This window comes from Mauremys mutica, chromosome 1, assembly GCF_020497125.1.
Source record: "Mauremys mutica isolate MM-2020 ecotype Southern chromosome 1, ASM2049712v1, whole genome shotgun sequence".
NCBI lineage: Eukaryota > Metazoa > Chordata > Testudines > Geoemydidae > Mauremys > Mauremys mutica.
This window is the reverse complement of record NC_059072.1, coordinates 151794023-151811253: the sequence shown is the minus strand read 5'-3', so window position 1 is coordinate 151811253 and position 17231 is coordinate 151794023. Positions and strand designations below refer to the sequence as shown.

The following is a 17231-nucleotide window of genomic DNA, read 5'->3' as shown; positions in this document are numbered from 1 at the left end:
CAAGCTAGGACCCATTTTTTACTCCAGAGCAGTCGAGCTAGTCCCTATAATCCAGCATGGATGAGACTGATGCAGGGGAAGGAACCTCTGGTAAGTACACTGTTTTGCTTTGGCATTGTCACAGGTAAATACAAGGTGGAACAGATTGTTTTTCATAAGTAGTTAACATCTTGTCAGAGAGTATTCAAGTTGGAAGTGTCTTGTTAACACTTCTGCAGTCACAGTACCCACTATGCAGCTGTATGGCTGAGGGAGGCCTTAAAAGGGCATTTTAATAGTCTGGCACACGAATGTGGTATGAACATTTGGTCGGAGAAAAACTTAGTTCTCACTTTTTGGTTGGATGCAGCAGAGTCAGATACTTTATTTTCTCTTACAATTGTATAGAGGGAGGGAGTGCCCTAGGACACAGGGTTGCCCCAGTCCCAGGCAGGTCTCTTCACAGGTAAACAATTACAGCAGCATTTATACTTTTTGTTACATACAATAATAAGCAACAGCTGCATATTGTTTATACATAGGCCATCTTGATATCTTATTTTTCTCACTTCTATAGAGACGCCAGTCTACATTCCTCTTTATCGACACAAGGTCGCAACAACTTCTCCCATAGTTCTTTCCCACTCGCCTCACACAATCCTCGCTTCTACAAATCTCGTGATAGTAGGGTTACAGCGAGCCTAACTCTTGCTAACAGAGACTGTCATGCATTGAAATCCCTGTCAGTTCTTGCTCTACTTCCACAACTTCATGGACCAGCATTCGTGCATGTTATTCCCTCTCGCTGTGAATTTTGTAAAACTTGATGTAAACTATTAAATAGGGGTGGGCTGCTGGCCCCTGCTATGAATTCTGTACTATTTTGAGTAACCTAAAGACATTCTGAGTTTCCACAAATAGAATTTTATGGTATGCAAACAAACAGGGCAACAAAAGTAAAGTGCAAACAAATATACACATTAAAAACAGTGCATCAGCATGAACCATACTCTGAAACCCCAAGTTCAAAACAAGAGTGAACAGCAATTGTCTGAGCCTGCGGTTTCACAGATTGGAGTAAGTGTAGCTCTAGTTCAAAATTGTGACCAGTGCTAGCACTGTCGCAGGGACTGGGGGATTGTGAGACAGCTGCTGGAGACTGTTAGAGTTGGCACAGGTCATGCACTGTCTGTGCTTGCACTGCATCAACCTAAGTAGGTCAGCCCTGGCTCTGTGTTGCTCAGGGAGGTGGTTTTATTGCATCACTGTAACAGGACACGTACATCAGCGCCAGGCAAAATTCTGGTGTATACACGTGCACAACTGGGTCAGTGCAAGTCAACTTAGGCCGACCTAACTGGGCCTATGCATGGTTCCCGTGAACCATATGTGACACAGTGGCTCTGGGTCTTGTTCCCTCCAGTTGCTGATGCACAGAAAGAAAAGCCTCCTACTGCTCCCAGAGTTATTCTTTTAGCTCAAGTGACAAAGGCTTGTAGTTAGGAACTCAAGACACCCCTAGTTTCCACCCCCACTGATGAACCTGGGGAGTTTTACAAGGCACTGTCTGGGGAATGCCGTGGGTAAGGAGGTCTCTGAGGTAGCTTATTATTATAGGCTTTCCTACATCCATGTCTGGTAAGAGCACCTCACAAACATGAGTGAATCTAGCCTGACAACACCCCTGTGAGGTAGGGAAGTATTATTATCCCATTGTGTAGCTGGGGAAACTGAGGTACAGGGGGAGGAAGTGACTTGTCCCAAGGTCATACAGGAATATCGGTGGCAGAGCTCTTAGCTTTCTAGAGTTTCAGTCCAGTGCCTTAACACAGCCACCTTTCCCGCTGCCTTACCCCACAGCTAAGTAAGTCTCAGGCCAGTGAAATTGGGACCAGGAATTTGAAGACTGCTTTGGAATGAATGGAGAGCTCAGGTGGGACATGTTTGCCTTGGCTGTAGCTGCTAATAAGGTTAGGTTTCTGGTTTTCAAAGCCCTACCTTGATCTCCCTGTGTCCACAATCAAGGGTTAAGGTGGTAGAGTTTCTTGTTTACCTGTTAAAAGGCCTCTCTTCCCCAGGGGCTGTTGCTGGGGTCCCCTCAGAGGTTCAGAAAAAAACCAAGCCCCGATAAGAGTGACCAGATTTTCTTTGTGATTCCAAATGATCATGAAGTCATCCTGATATAAAATATGATTCCTAAGACAGGGCTTGCCCTACACTGATCTCTGTGTGATCCTACATGGGTTTGAACTGGGGCTGGTTCCTCTGGAAGTTTAACATCAGTGGGAGGAAGTAATGAAAGTCTCATTAGTAAAGGCAGCAAAGAATCCTGTGGCACCTTATAGACTAACAGACGTTTTGCAGCATGAGCTTTCGTGGGTGAATACCCACTTCTTCGGATGCAAGACTTGCATCCGAAGAAGTGGGTATTCACCCACGAAAGCTCATGCTGCAAAACGTCTGTTAGTCTATAAGGTGCCACAGGATTCTTTGCTGCTTCTACAGAACCAGACTAACACGGCTACCCCTCTGATACTCATTAGTAAAGGGCTCCTTAAAGGCGTATGTTTGTCTGTGTCTGGCAGCTGAAATGCCCCTCCAAGAGCTACAACAGGTGTCAACTGTTCTACCGCAGAGAGAAATCTTCTGGTCTTTGAAGTTGTTGACATTTTGTTGCTCAAAGGTGTAATTTTTGAGCTACTATTGTTGACAGGGTTTTCTTCCTCCTCATTATGGCTTGTGGGCATCCCCCTAGTCTCCATTATATCTCTGGGCATTCATTCAGTTCCCAATTAAATCTCTGGGAAACTGGGTTCTTCTCTTGCCGTTAAAGAATTAGGTCGGGGTGGCCAACCTGTGGCTCCGGAGCCACATGCGGCTCTTCAGAAGTTAATATGCGGCTCTTTGTATAGGCACCAACTCCAGGGCTGGAGCTACAGGCGCCAACTTTCCAGTGTGCCGGGGGATGCTCACTGCTCAACCCCTGGCTCTGCCACAGGCCCTGCCCCCACTCCACCCCTTCCCGCCCCCTCCCCTGAGCCTGCCGTGCTCTCGCTCTTTCTCCTCCCCCTTCCCCCCGAGCTTCCTGCATGCCACAAAACAGCTGATTGGAGGTGTGGGGAAGGAGGCAGAGGCACTGATCAGCAGGGCTGCCGGTAGGTGGGAGGCACTGGGAGCTGATGGGGGGCTGCTGATGTAGTACGGTGGCTCTTTGGCAATGTACATTGGTAAATTCTGGCTCCTTCTCAGGCTCAGGTTGAAGTAGGTCATTCCTCCAGTCTCCAGTGAATTCTAGGAGCATTCTGTCTCCCCATTAAAGTCTATGAACAATCCTCTCTCTCCACTAAAGTGTTTAGGAATTTGCTACTCAGAAATGTACGTTTCAAAAACACAATTGTTGACTGGGTTAGAACAAGGAGGGCTGGGATCAAGGGGTTAATGCAACACTGACTAGGAGCCAGGACTCCTGGGTTCCATATCTTCCTCTGGGAGGGAAGTGGGGCTTAGGCACTAGTTGGCTAGAGCCAGGGGGACTTGGAATCAGGATCCTTGGCTTTTGTTCCTCACTTTGCTATTGACTCATCGTGTGACCTCAGATGAATCACATGCCCTGTCTATGCCTCAGGTTCCTCAATAATGGCAAATACTCCCAAGAGAGTTGGGAGCAATTTTGCATGACATTAAAAAAAGTTTAATAATTTATGAGAAAGATGTGAAATTCATCAAAGAAACCTTTTGACTAATATTATTCACCTAGCTCTGTTTCTGATGTTTAATCAATGTTTGTAAATGGCTTTGAGGTGCTCAGATGAAAGTGTTACAGACAGTCCACCCTGGGCTGCGAGCCCAATTCCATGGGTTCTCACATGCTGAATAGGGTCTGGTGAGTATCTGGATAGGAGATTTCCTAGGAAAACCCTGCCAAATGAACAGATGAGGAAAAGCTCCCTACTGACTCACCTCACCACAGTACCCCTAGGTCACTGCTCTCAGTGCCCCTGCACAGAGCAGGAGGGTGCTGTGCTGCTGGGAGTGGAGTGAGTGACTCAGTAGGGAGCTCTTCCCTTTTAATCTGTCTAGGTCTGCCCGCCTCCCCCCAGCTTCCCCACATACACTGCGTTGGGGGGGGGGGGCGGGGGAGGTATCTTGTTTCACCCAACAGTGAGTTCCATAGGCTTGATCCAGCTGCTGTGACTGTTCTGGCTCCTGCGCATACAACTCTTTCCCTGTTTGTGAACAGCTTTATTTGTCCAGAAACCTGTATGAGTGAGCAGATGAGCCGCTGCATATTGGACCCTCTCAGTCCTGTCCCCAGTGCGTCAGCCTAGCAGTGGCATGCCACACACTGTATTTCAGACATGGCTCTGTGACATGCTGTGGGTGACATGACGAACGTCACCACTGTAACTTGCTGTCCCCACTCCTCCAGAAGCACCCAAAACCTGGCTCTGTCACCCCCTGAGATGGGGGATGAGTGGCTGTGTGGAGGAGATGGAGTGGGTGGCAGAGAGATGAAATCTCAGCTATGTCTGGGGGCTCAGTGGGTTTCCGCTCTGTTGGCTGAGGCTGAGATTCAGAGAAAGAGACCAACAGAGTGTGGGTGGGAAACCACAAAAGCCCCCTCCTCCCCCCGAGGGGAAATTGCTGAAATTCAGCAGCAGCAGAGACTCTTATCTACCTTAGCATCCTGAGGGCATTGATACATGCAGTGTACCCCTCTTCTCCTTGCTCACCCCTAATCCCAGCCACGCCCTCTAGAGATTTACCCCCCTCCCGCTCAGGATCCTCTTCTGCCTGCTCACCCCTAATCCCAAACCTTTAGGCCTAGTGATCAAAAATAATTTCCATCTGACAGCTGTTCAGTACCTATGTGAAATGGGTTTGTGGTTTCTCAGCCCAGTTCCTAGCGGATAGGACAGGAACTGTGCCTACCAGCAGAATGGGCAGTAATTGGTTTCCTCTTTAGCAGCATCACAAGTGAAGCCAAGGAGGCTAAGATTTTGTCAAAGGTATTTTTAGTAAAAGTCACGGGCAGGATATGGGCAGTAAACAATAAATCATGGAAGCCCAATCCCCGCTGCCCGGGGCTGAAGCCCAAGCCCCACCAGCCAGGGCTGACAGCCCAATCCCCGCTGCCCAGGGCTGAAACCAGAGCCCCACCAGCCAGGGCTGACAGCCCAATCCCCGCTTCCCAGGGCTGAAACCAGAGCCCCACCAGCCAGGGCTGACAGCCCAATCCCCGCTGCCCAGGGCTGAAACCAGAGCCCCACCGGCCAGGGCTGACAGCCCAATCCCCGCTGCCCAGGGCTGAAGCCTGAGGCCCACTGCCCAGGGCTGACAGCTCAATTTCCGCTGCCCAGGGCTAAAACCAGAGCCCCACCAGCCAGGGCTGACAGCCCAATCCCCGCCACATGGTGCTGGAGTCACAGAGGACACGTAATCTGTGACCAACTTGGAGCCTTATGAATGGGCCATGGAGTGTCCTCAGCCCCTAGGATTTCCTGTGTCTGGGTGGGGGCACATTGGTGGGGGACAGTTCATGGGGGAATTGCTGCAGAAGGCTTGCCCTGCCGCTGCCCAGGCTGTACTCACTCAGGGAGGGGGGGGGGGACGACACAGGGTTTGTATAGATCAGGAACCGCGGTTGTGATTATTAACCCCGACTTAACCTTGACATATTCCAAATCTACAAACCCACAGAGAATCCCCTGGGCCTGCTACCACACAACCCCATAAACGCACACGCACCCTGAAACCATGCAGGTTTCCACTCACTGACCTTTCAAAGCCCCTGCCCAGTCATGGCATCCTATACACGCGTGTACAGCCAGCAGGCCCTCGCGGCTTTGCATAGTCGCTTCCGCGTAAGACAAGCACTGTTTTCAATAACCCCCTTCTATAGTCAACTTTTCCCTCGATACCAAGAATTGTGTTGAAATGCTTATGAGAAACCACCATTCAAATAAGAAGGAAGTGCATGGACCCTGAGCAGAACTTGAACCGTCATCAAGCCCTTGTTGGAACTGTTGTATGAGAGGAGGAGCCAGAAAGGCCAACATCTGAGCAGCTTTCTGAAAATCATCATTTTTCTCTGCTGTGTCAGTTGTTGTTTCTCTGAGATCATGTACACCTGGTGACGAACACAGCACGCAAGAGAGGCAGAGAGAAAGAGCGAGAAAAAGTGGTAAGGAAAATATTTTACTAAATATTGATCATTCTTTCTTTCAATGTGACCAGAACAAGGAAATCTATTTTTTCGTACTTTTCTTATTTTTGGCCCATTTTACTGATAACATTCTACTGTCCCAAAGAGCATGCAGTACTGGCCAGGGACAAGTGCTGCTTTTGCTGCTCTTATGGTCTATTTTCTAGGCTGACAAAAGCATTTAGAACTGAACTGTTGCCGACACCCATCTTTGCCCTGCTCGCCAAAAAATATTTTCTCCTGAAAAAACTGCCCAGGCTCTGGGATAGTGGCACAGGAGCTGCTCAAGATCTCGGCTGGCACAAAGCATGGTGTTACTGCAGCCAGGATCTACAATGGAGTCATTTGTTCATTAGAAGTTTTCTCTTTCCCTTTCTGTTCTTTTCCCTCTGTATTTATACATGTCTTTGCTCTGATTTTCATCCTGTTTTTTCACTGGATCCATCTCTCTTTACTCCATTTATGTTTCTAGAACTTTCTTTTTATATAGCTATCGAGTTCATTTTATTTTTCCTGTTTTGTTAAGACAGCTCTCACAGTAGTACAATACCTCTCCCTCTTTCCACTCCTTTTTTCACCCGAGGTTGCTGCTGTTCCTCTGCTCCCTTTTCTGTCTCTCTCTCCAAAGTAGCATGAATATCTGAGTCTAACTTTTGATGCAACACTGTCCACACAGATTCAGAATTAGATTGGATGGGATTGTGGGTCACTAAGAGATGGCCTGAGAAATTTGGTTATGTAAAACAGTAGAAAGAAAGAAAGAAAGACCACATTGGGTCAGAGCAATGGTCCATCTAGACCAGTATCCTGTCTCTGATGGTGACCCATGCCAGATACTTCAGAGGGAATGAACAGAACAGGGAAATCATCAAGTGATCTATCCCCCGCTGTCCACTCTCAGCTCCTGCCAGTTGGAGGGTTAAGGACACCCGGGGCATGGGGGAAAAGAAAGCAAGCAAAAGATGAAGATGTAGTGAGAGAGGGAGGGAGAGATACACACTCAACCCATATTGACCAAGATGTCTAGTAAAACCCAGATACACTGGGAGGTCCCAAGATGAGTCCTCTACAAGACCCTGACATTGACTTCCCCCTCACTCACAATATTACACATGAACTTTTTTCCATATTGCCCTGGGCAGTAAGGGCAGCATGTGTGTGGTTGGGGGGCAGGGGGAAGGGGGCAGTGGTTCTCCCTGTTACCAGCCACCTGTTGTCATCATCCCCAAACACCCTCCAAGGAGTGGAATTTTATCATCAAACCAAAGTGCAGGACAATGAGATGGCAGCTCCCGGCCAGATGTCTGTGTGTGCGTGTGTTGTATGTCCATTTCATAAATTTTAAGGCCAGAAGGCACCATTGTGATCATCTAGTCTGTCCGCCTGTATTATACAGGCCATAGAGGGTCTCAGTGATTCTACGACAAGTCCAATAACTTGTGGTTGAGCTAATTCAGGTCTTCTGGAATGACACCCAGTCTTCATTTAAAATGCCTAAGTGACGGGAAATTTACCACGTCCTTTGATAAATTGTTCCACTGTTAAAAACTTGGATTTTATGTTCAGCTTGAATTTTTCTCACTTGAGCTTCCAGCCACTGGGTCTTGTTAAGCCTTTGCTTGCTACAAAGAAGGTAGTTATAGACTGAGTTCAAGTTGCCTCTTTGATAAGCTAAATAGATCGAGCTCCTTATGTCTCTCACTGTAAGGCAGATTTTTCAGATCTTGAATAATTTTATGTAGCTCTTCTCTGCACACTCTCCAATTATTCAACATCCTTTTAGAAATATGGACATGAGCACTGGATGCCGTATTTCATTATCGGTCTCACCATTGCCATATACACAGGTGGAATCACCTCCCCCCTGCTTCTACGGACTAGTCCCTTCTTTATGCATCCAAAAATCCCATTAGCCCTTTTTGCAACAGCATCACACTGGGGTCTCATGTTCATAAATGCCAAAATCCCAGAAAATGTCAAATGGAAACCGCCTTGTGCACTGGCCACAGCTAGTATGTTTCTTAGATCTTTTTTTAGAACATCATTCTCTTTATTACTGTAGGTATCATAGCTGTCTGTCTAATAATCCACCTGTCTCTACCATGCACTCCTCATTGTGGGAATGGATGGCCGGGTCTGTCGTTGGAGAGCACTTCACAAGGGCAATATCCGATTACTTGCTCGGGCTTCAAATATCTTCAGCTCAGTATTCATAGTTTGCAAGTGGGCAGGAATTAAACTGGGGCTGGGGGATTGTTTTGGGAGCCAAGGAGAGATAAAATTCAGGAGAAAGGACTGAGTCTGAGCTAAGAGAAAGTCACACAGGAGCCGTCCCCAGGCTGAAGTGTTTGTGAACCTGGGGAGCCATGTCTCCAAAGGAAGGGCCTGGACTCCAATATTCAGGACACTGGAGGATAGAAGCCCTATAGAACTGATGGCGGGAGCAGAGGTGGGACAGGCTCTTGGCCCCAAGTGGGTAAAGAGATGGGATTCGGAGGGGCTTCTCCAGCTCAGATTTCATGGACTTTTTATAGCTGCAATTTGATGTACGTTTTAAAATTGTTTGGAGGGATTTTAGCACTGACCTGAGGGACTTATTTAGCATCCCTTCTGTGTAACCCCAGCCAAAGGCAGAGAGAGCTCCCCCTGCCACACGTAGATGCACAGCACCCCTCAGCAGTGTACCTGACCCTCTCCTGGGGGGTCCCATCTCTGGCTGAGTGGGAGCTTCAGTCTCCATAGCCCGCTCCGTCCTGGCCATGAGGACATTCAAGTCAGAGCAGCTCCGTGGGGTAACAACTCCTCTCAGTGGTGGAGTGGCAATCAGAGGCATCGTGGTGGGAGATCAAAGCAGGGTCAGCACCTGTAGCTTGTGTCTGTGTGAGAACTGGGCCCTCAGGCCCACAGATAACGGGGGCGTGCTGAAAGTGCCTGAATCCTGTCTCTCTTTGCTCTCTGGCTCTGTCAGACTCCTTCGTCTTGCTCTTCTTCTTACACTGCCCTTGCCCATTGTTACAGTTGTACAAATTTGTTGCTTTTATGAAAACTTTCAAAGCATTTATCATTTAATAAAACAGCTTCTTCCTGGCCTGCTCAGCTTAAAGCCTGGTCTACATGAGGAAATTAGGTCAATCTCAGAAAAATCCACATCCCTGAGTAACACGGTAAATCTGTAGACAGCACTAGGTCGATGGGAGAATTCTCCTGTTGACCTAGCTACCGCCTCTCAGAAAGGTGGATTTTCTACGCAGGTAGAAGAAGCCCTCCTATTGGCATGGGTCATTTTTTCACTGTAGCACTACAGTGGCGCAGCTGCAGCTGTGCTGCTGCAATGTTTTAAGTGTAGACAAGCCTCTACTTTAGCTTTCTAGATCATTTGAGAGAGATAACAAGAGATTAATCTGATGAAGGAGCTAAACATTCTGAGCCCCAAATTCAAATCAAACTGAAGTGAAGTTTAGAAACAAGAAGCTGTAGGATGCTTCGGTTCCTGTTCTGGGACAAAATAGCCAAGAGTAGGGGAAACCCAGTGCTTGGGGAGGGGCTGGGGATGGAAATCTTTCTGCAGAGGACTGGTGGCCTGCGCCATCTCTTAAGAAACAAGCTGCCTCCAGATCAAAAACACAGCCACAAGCAAGAGCGAGAACAAAACAAGGAAACCGCACAGCCTGAAAGAAAGAAAGAAAGAGGAACACACGCACACACAGATGTCTTGTTTGCACTAGGGACCTTTTCTAATGATTTCCCATTGTTACTAACTCCAGTGCTAGCTGTGCTGGGAACCCTAGACTGATGGGCCACCATCTGCCATTACCATTTGCAGTGCCATGTCATCAAACCTTCCTGAGAGCCAGTTTAAGGGACATAGTGCTGATCTAATCAACAGCTGCTGGAGCAGACAGCTGTCTATACTGGGGTACCTAAGGGTACTATCCCAGTCAAGGCTGGAGAGAGTGAGAAAAGCTCCCAGACCAGAGCTGGTGGCAGACATTGTTTGGCATCTGTTGACACTTCCCATGGCCTCTTTTCTCCACTGATTGTTTCTTGGCAGTATTTGACCTGCTCTGTGAGCTATGGAAACTAACACAGCCAGATGTTTTGGGGGAGGGGAGGAAAAGGGAACTCAGTGCTGGGGGAGGAAGCAGCTTGGCAGCCCCTAGAGACTAACTCCTGTATCTCCAGAGGGTGTATAGCCCAGGCAGGAGCAGAGCAAACTCCCTCTGACACAAACACAGCACCTGCCCACTGTGCTTCACCCTGCCCTGATGTGCTCCTGAGGGGATTCCAGTCTCCTGACCTGTTCAGTCCATGGTTTCTCTGCTGAGGCTGCCATCAAGTGGCCAGTTAGACCCTACAGTGCTCATAGAATCATAGGATTGGAAGGGATCTTGAGAGGTCATCTACTCCCGTCCCCTGAACTCATGGCAGGACTCAGTGTATCTAGACCATCCCTGACAGGTATTTGTCTAACCTGCTCCTAAAAATCTCCGATGATGGAGATTCCACAACCTCCTTAGGCAACTTATTGCAGTGCTTAACCACCCTTGCTGCAATCTAAGCCCATTGCTTCTTGTCCTATCCTCAGGACAATTTACCTCCCTCCTCCTTGTAACAACATTTTATGTACTTGAAAACTCTTATCATGTCCCCCCCGCCAGTCTTCTCTTCTCCAGACTAAACAAACCCAGTTTTTTCAATCTTCCCTCATAGGTCATGTTTTCTAGACCTTTAATCATTTTTGTTGCTCTTTGGACTTTCACCAGTTTGTTCACATATTTCCTGAAATGTGGCTCCCAGAACTGGACATAATACTCCAGCTGAGGCCTAAAGTTTGCTTTTTTTGCAACAGTGTTATACTGGCAACTCATATTTAGCTTGTGATCCACTGTAACCCCCAGATTCCTTTCCACAATACTCCTTCTTAGGCCAGTGGTCCCCAGTGCAGTGCCCACGGGTGCCATGGCACCCGCCGGGGCATCTATGTGTGCCCGCGTACTGGCCGGCGGACAGGCATCTGCCGAAATGCCGCCGAAAAGCGGCGTCATCAAGAGGCGTCGCTGCTGAAATGCCGCTGATTTTCGGTGGCATTTCGGCGGTGACACCTCTTGATGACACTATTTAGGCAGCGATGCGTCTTGACGTTGCTGCTTCTCGGTGGATGCTTGTCCACCAGCCATGGTCCTCGGTGGCTCGTCGTCCAGCGCCCACCACCTGGAAAAGGTTGGGGACCACTGTCCTAGGCAGTCATTTCCCATTTGGCATGTGCACAACTGATTGTTTCTTCCTAAGTGGAGTACTTTGCATATGTCCTTATTGAATTTCATCCTATTTACTTCAGACCATTTCTCCAGTTTGTCCAGATCATTTGGAATTTTAATCCTATCCTCCAAAGCACTTGCAACCCTCCCCTGCTTGGTATCGTCCACAAACTTTATAAGTGTACTCTCTCTACCATTATCTAAATCATTGCTGAAGATATTGAACAGAATCAGATCCAAGACCAATCCCTGCAGGACCCCAGTTGATATGCCCTTCCAGCTTGACTGTGAACCACTGATAACTACTCTCTGGGAATAGTTTCCAACCAGTTATGCCCCCACCTTATAGTAGCTCCATCTAGGTTGTATTTCCCTAGTTTGTTTATGAGAAGCCCATGCGAGACAGTATTAAAAGTCTTACTAAAGTCAAGATATACCACATCTACTGCTTCCCCCATGAGAGAATAATGAGGGCACCTGTCCTACAGGAATGGGCCTGTTACACACAATTTATTTCATAAATGTCACCCATTCCAATCCAGCCCCGAGCTGAGGGTGACTGGCTGGCTCAGGAGAATCAGGCCTGGTACATGGTGCCTTGTACCGCTCAACATTGGTTCCAGTCCAACCCAGGATGACAGTGAATGAAAGTTATTCCCTTGATTGTGAAGCCCCTTCAATGGGCACATTTGGAATAAAGTCCTCTCTCTCTTTCTCTCTAATTCCCAGTGGGACAAGTGTCCTAATCGGAAAAATCAGCTGAGGAATTGGCACTGAGTAGTTTACAGCTGGCACAGAGGCAAAGGACTGAATGGGCCACAGAGACTGAACTCCCTACTGCCCATGGGAGGGAGATTCCAGAGGAAGATCAGGAACACTCAGTCAGGGGCTGGAACTTCAACCATAATTGTGTGGGTAGGGGCTGCTGATCCACCCCTTCATCAATACTGGATATACCACATCTAGACTTTGACTTTATTTCCTGGTGAACCTTAGAGTGAATCATCTGTGCCACTCAGTGACAAATAAATAATATATAACAAATGGAAGAAAGAGGAATTTTATAGTAATTAATATAAATCAGCAGTTAGGAATTGTAGAAAATTGATAAGGGAAGCAAAGGGACACAAAGCAAACTCTATGGCTGACAGAGTTAAGGATAATAAGAAGGAGATTTTCAAAATATTAGGACAAAAAGAATCATGACAATCATACTGGTCCGTTACTAGATGGAAATGATAGAATTATCAATAATAATCCAGAAAGGGCATATATGTTCAATAAATATTTTTGTTCTATATTTGAGGAAAAATAGATGATATAGTCTCATCCTATGGTGATGATAATACTCTTTCCTTTCCATTACTATCTCTGGACAATGTTAAATAGAAGCTACTAAAGTTAGACATTTTTAGCTCAGCAGGTCCAGATAATTTGCATCCAGTTAAAAGAGCTGGTGAAGAGCTTGCTGGACCGTTAATGTAGATTTTTCCATAAATCTTGGAGCACTGGGGAAGTTCCAGAAGACTGGAAGAAAATTAATGGTGTGCCAATTTTTAAAAAGGGTAAACAGGATGACCCAGATAATAATAGGCCTGTCAGCCTTACATGGCTAATATAAGACTCGAATAATTAAGAATTAAAAGAGATAATGTAATTAATGCACCTCAACATATGTTTATGGAAAATGGATCCTATCAAACTAACTTGCTATATTTTTATGAGATTACAAGTTTGGGTGATAAAGGTAATAGTGCAGGCATAATATTCTTAGATTTTTGTAAGGTATTTGACTTGGTACTACGTGACATTTTGATTAAAAAATCAGAATGATATAAAATTACATGGCATACATTAAATGGATTTAAAACTGGGTGATAGGTCTCAAAATGTCATTTTAAATTGGGAATCATCACTGAGTAGGTGTGTTACCAGGGGGGTTCTGCATGGATCAGTTCTTCGCTCGATGCTATTTAACATTTTTATTAATTACCTGGAAGAAAACAAAAAATCATCACTGATAAAGGTTGCAGATGACATAAAAATTGGGAAAATGGTAAACAATGAAGAGGACAGGTCACTGATTCATAGTGGTAAACTGGGTGCAAGCTAACACTAGGCATTTTACTATGGCTAAATGTAAATGTATACATCTTGGAACAAAGACTATAGGCCTCACTTACGCTATCCTGGGAATCAGTGTCTCTGAAAAAGATTTGGTGCATAATCAGCTGAACATGAGCTCCCAGTGTGACTCTGTGAGCAAAAGAGCTAATGCAATCCTGGGATGTATTAACAGAGGACTCTCGAGTACGAGCAGAGAGGTCATTTTATCTCTACATTCGGCACTCATGTGACCACTGCTGTAATATTTTGACCAGTTCTGGTGCCTACAATTCAAAAAGGATGTTACTAAATTGGAGAAGTTCAGAGAAGAGGCATGAGAATGATTTTTGGATTAGAAATCATGCCTTGTAGTGACAGATTCAAAGAGCTCAATCTGTTTAATTTAACAAAGAGAAGGTTAAGGGGTGATCTGATATCAGTCTATAAGTATGTGCATAGGAAAATATTTAATAATGAGCTTTTCAGTCTAGCAGACAAAAATAGAACATGATTCAGGGTTTGGAAGTTGAAGCTAGACAAATTCAGACAGGAAATAAGGCATAAATTGTATCAGTAAAGGGTTACTAGCTATTGAAACAGTTTACCAAGAGTCACAGTGAATTTTCCATCACTGACAATTTTAAATTAAGATTGGGTGTTTTGCTAAAAGCTATGCTCTTGGAATTATTCTGGAGAAGTATTATGGCCTATATTCTACAAGAGATCAGTCTAAATGATCACAATGGTCCCTTCTAGCCTGGAAATTTGTGAATCTATGAAAAAAATTATGTATGAATGGACAGAGACTGCCAGCTCCTCAGGGCCGGCTCCAGGCACCAGCTCAGCAAGCAGGTGCTTGGGGCAGCCAAGGGGAAGGGGCAGCAGGTTGGGCTCTTTGGCAGCAATTTGGCGGCGGGTCCCTCGGTCCCTCTCGGAGGGAAGGACCTGCTGCCAAATTGCCTCTGAAGAAGAAAGCAGCGTGGTGGAGCTGCCGCTGATCACAATCGCGGCTTTTTTTTTTTCCGCAGCTTGGGGCGGCAAAAACCCTGGGGCCAGCCCTGCAGCTCCTTGTGACTCAGTGCTCCTGTGGCAGCCCTCACTGGAAATACCAAGGTCAAAGCAGGCTGCAAAAGGGAGAGCAAATATTCCCAAGACTGATGAGTAACACTGAAGTTAAACTCCCCAACCAGTCACAAACTGTGATTCTGATCCCCCACACTGATTATCAAGAAGCTGAAAAAAAGAAATCACACAGCCCCCTTCATTGCATTCCATTTCTCTGGCTCCCAATCAGCACCTACGTCCAGTAAGGTGAGGAGTGATTTAAAAAACTTGGCTCACTATACAACATGTTCGTCTGAACCCCAAAGGGCCAGACACACTGCCAGGTCAATATTAGGTTGGATCTTACCCAAATACCACGCTGCCAGCCAACCCTTTAGCTTCCAAAACTAAAGGTTTATTATAAAGAAAAAAGAAAGAACAAGAAGGGAGTTTTTAAATGGTAAAGCAATCAAATACATACAGAGACTATCAAAGTCCATAGTAATAATGGTGAGTTTGCTGGCTTAAAAGTCCCTCTGGAGTACATCCACAGCTTGGATGGGTCATTCAGTTCTTTGTTCAGAGCTTCAGTTTGTAGAAAAGTCACTCCAGAGGTAAGAAGCAGGATTGAAGACAAAATGGGGATGATGCAGCTGCCTTTTATAGTCTTTTGCTATGTGGCTTGTACTTCCTGTGTCCTAAACGCAAGCTTCACAGCACTTGGCATGGAAGCTTTTGCATTCTCTGTCCACAAACATACCACATGCCTTGATGACTTAGAAGGTGTCTTCCCTGGCTCCTTTCAATGGTTCATTGTACAGTTGATGGCCCTTGATGGGCCGTCAAACAGGCTAGGCAGCGCTGATGCCAATCTGTCAGGGGGTGGGGGGTACAACCCAGAAACACAGCACAGGTTTGGAAATACAGATATACCTACATATCCATAGTTCGTGATACAAACATATAAACAAGATTATCATATTTGGCAAAATGTAACTTTTTCGCAGATATCTCACCCAGCATAACTGGTCAGATTCCTTGCAATTTTATTATATTGGTGTCAACAATATCATAAAGTATCCCACATATTCCATACAGTGTCACACTACTCACTGAGGGTCATTTACTACAGATGCAGCCTTGGGCCTCTTCAGTAACAGATTAGGGGTAAACAGGCCTATCTCAGGCCTGGTCTACACCTAAAACTTAGGTTGATCTAGCTACATTGCTCAGGGCTGTGAAAAGTTTTACACCCTGTACAGTGTAGTTAGGTTGCCCAAACCTCCGACACAGGTAGGACAACAGAAGAAGTATTCTGTCAACCGAGCTACTGCCTCTTGGAGAGGTGGATGTACGATAGTGACAGAAAACCTCCTTCTGTCAATGGAGTAGGTGTCTACACTACAGTGGCATAGCTGCAGATGTGCTGCTCTAGTGCTTAGTGTAGAACAGGGGTAGGCAACCTATGGCACATGATTTTCAGTGGCACTCACACTGCCCAGGTCCTGGCCACCGGTCTGGGGTCTCTATATTTTAATTTAATTTTAAATGAAGCTTCTTAAACATTTTAAAAACCTTATTTACTTTATATACAAGCATAGTTTAGTTATATATTATAGACTTATAGAAAGAGACCTTCTAAAAATGTTAAAATATATGACTGGCACCCGAAACCTTAAATTAGAGTGAATAAATGAAAACTCGGCACATCACTTCTGAAAGGTTGCCGACCCCTGGTGTAGACACTACAGCGATGAGAGGAGTTCTCCAGTCACTGCAGTAAATCCACCTCCCCAAGAGGCAATAGCTAGACTGATGGAAGAATTCTTTCGGTAACGTAATGTTGTCTACACAAGGATTTAGGCTGTCTATACTTGCAGAGTTTTTGCGCTGTCAGTTTCAACGTTGATAGTGAACCGGTGAAAGAAAAGCACTGGTTTGTGTACTCACTTACTTCCACAGGCGTCAGAGGGTGTTTACATTTGCAGCACTTCCATGATGGATGAGATCAGCGCACTGAGGGCAGCTAGCCCACATGGCAGCTCTCTCCATTTTGATGATGGGTCTTGTGGGAAGGGGTATGTGTGATCGCAGGGCATCCTGGGTCCCTGCACAGCCTCCTCCTCCTCAAACAGTGATCAGCTCCAGAAGCTCATCTTTTCTCCAAGCAGGGGATCCTTTCCTCCATGGAGCAGGCATTGTCACCTGGCCAGATGATAAGTGAGCTCTTGCCAGGAAAATAGGAAGGGGAGTTTCAAAGTTCCCAGGGTTTTACAGGGGGAGGGGTGGATGTCTGTTTACCTGGCATCCGAGCAGCAGAGCTGCTAGCCAGAGTGGTCACTTAGGCACTGTGGGATATCCTGAGGAGGCTAAAAGCTCTGTAAACAGGAAGAATGTGTCTTCACTTGCACATCACCGCAAAAGCATCCTCGGTAAGAGCTGTACGCCTCTCATGGAGGTGTTTTGGGGTTTTTTGCGATGAAACTTCTGAGTTTCACTGCAAAAAGTCACTGGCAAGTGCAGACACTCCCACAATTTTTGCGCAAAAACAGGACTTTTTCCACTTTAAATGGCCCTTAGTTTGACTTAACTATAAGTTGCTCGGGGGTGTTGATTTTTCACCCCCCTGAGTGATGTAA

At 46.2% G+C, this 17231-nt stretch overlaps 1 protein-coding gene across 2 annotated transcripts in view; it reads left to right on the top strand.

Moving 5' to 3' along the window:
* The first annotated feature begins 1819 nt into the window (after positions 1–1819).
* Positions 1820–17231, top strand: part of CD4 (CD4 molecule) — a 39086-nt gene continuing 23674 nt past the window's right edge. The window contains exons 1-2 of one of the 2 annotated variants that reach the window (XM_044983649.1): positions 1820–1912; positions 6083–6163. The gene's annotated coding sequence lies outside the window, so the exon portion shown is untranslated. Of the gene's footprint in view, positions 1913–6035; positions 6164–17231 lie in introns of those variants that run through there. The other variant, XM_044983642.1, reaches the window with a different exon arrangement.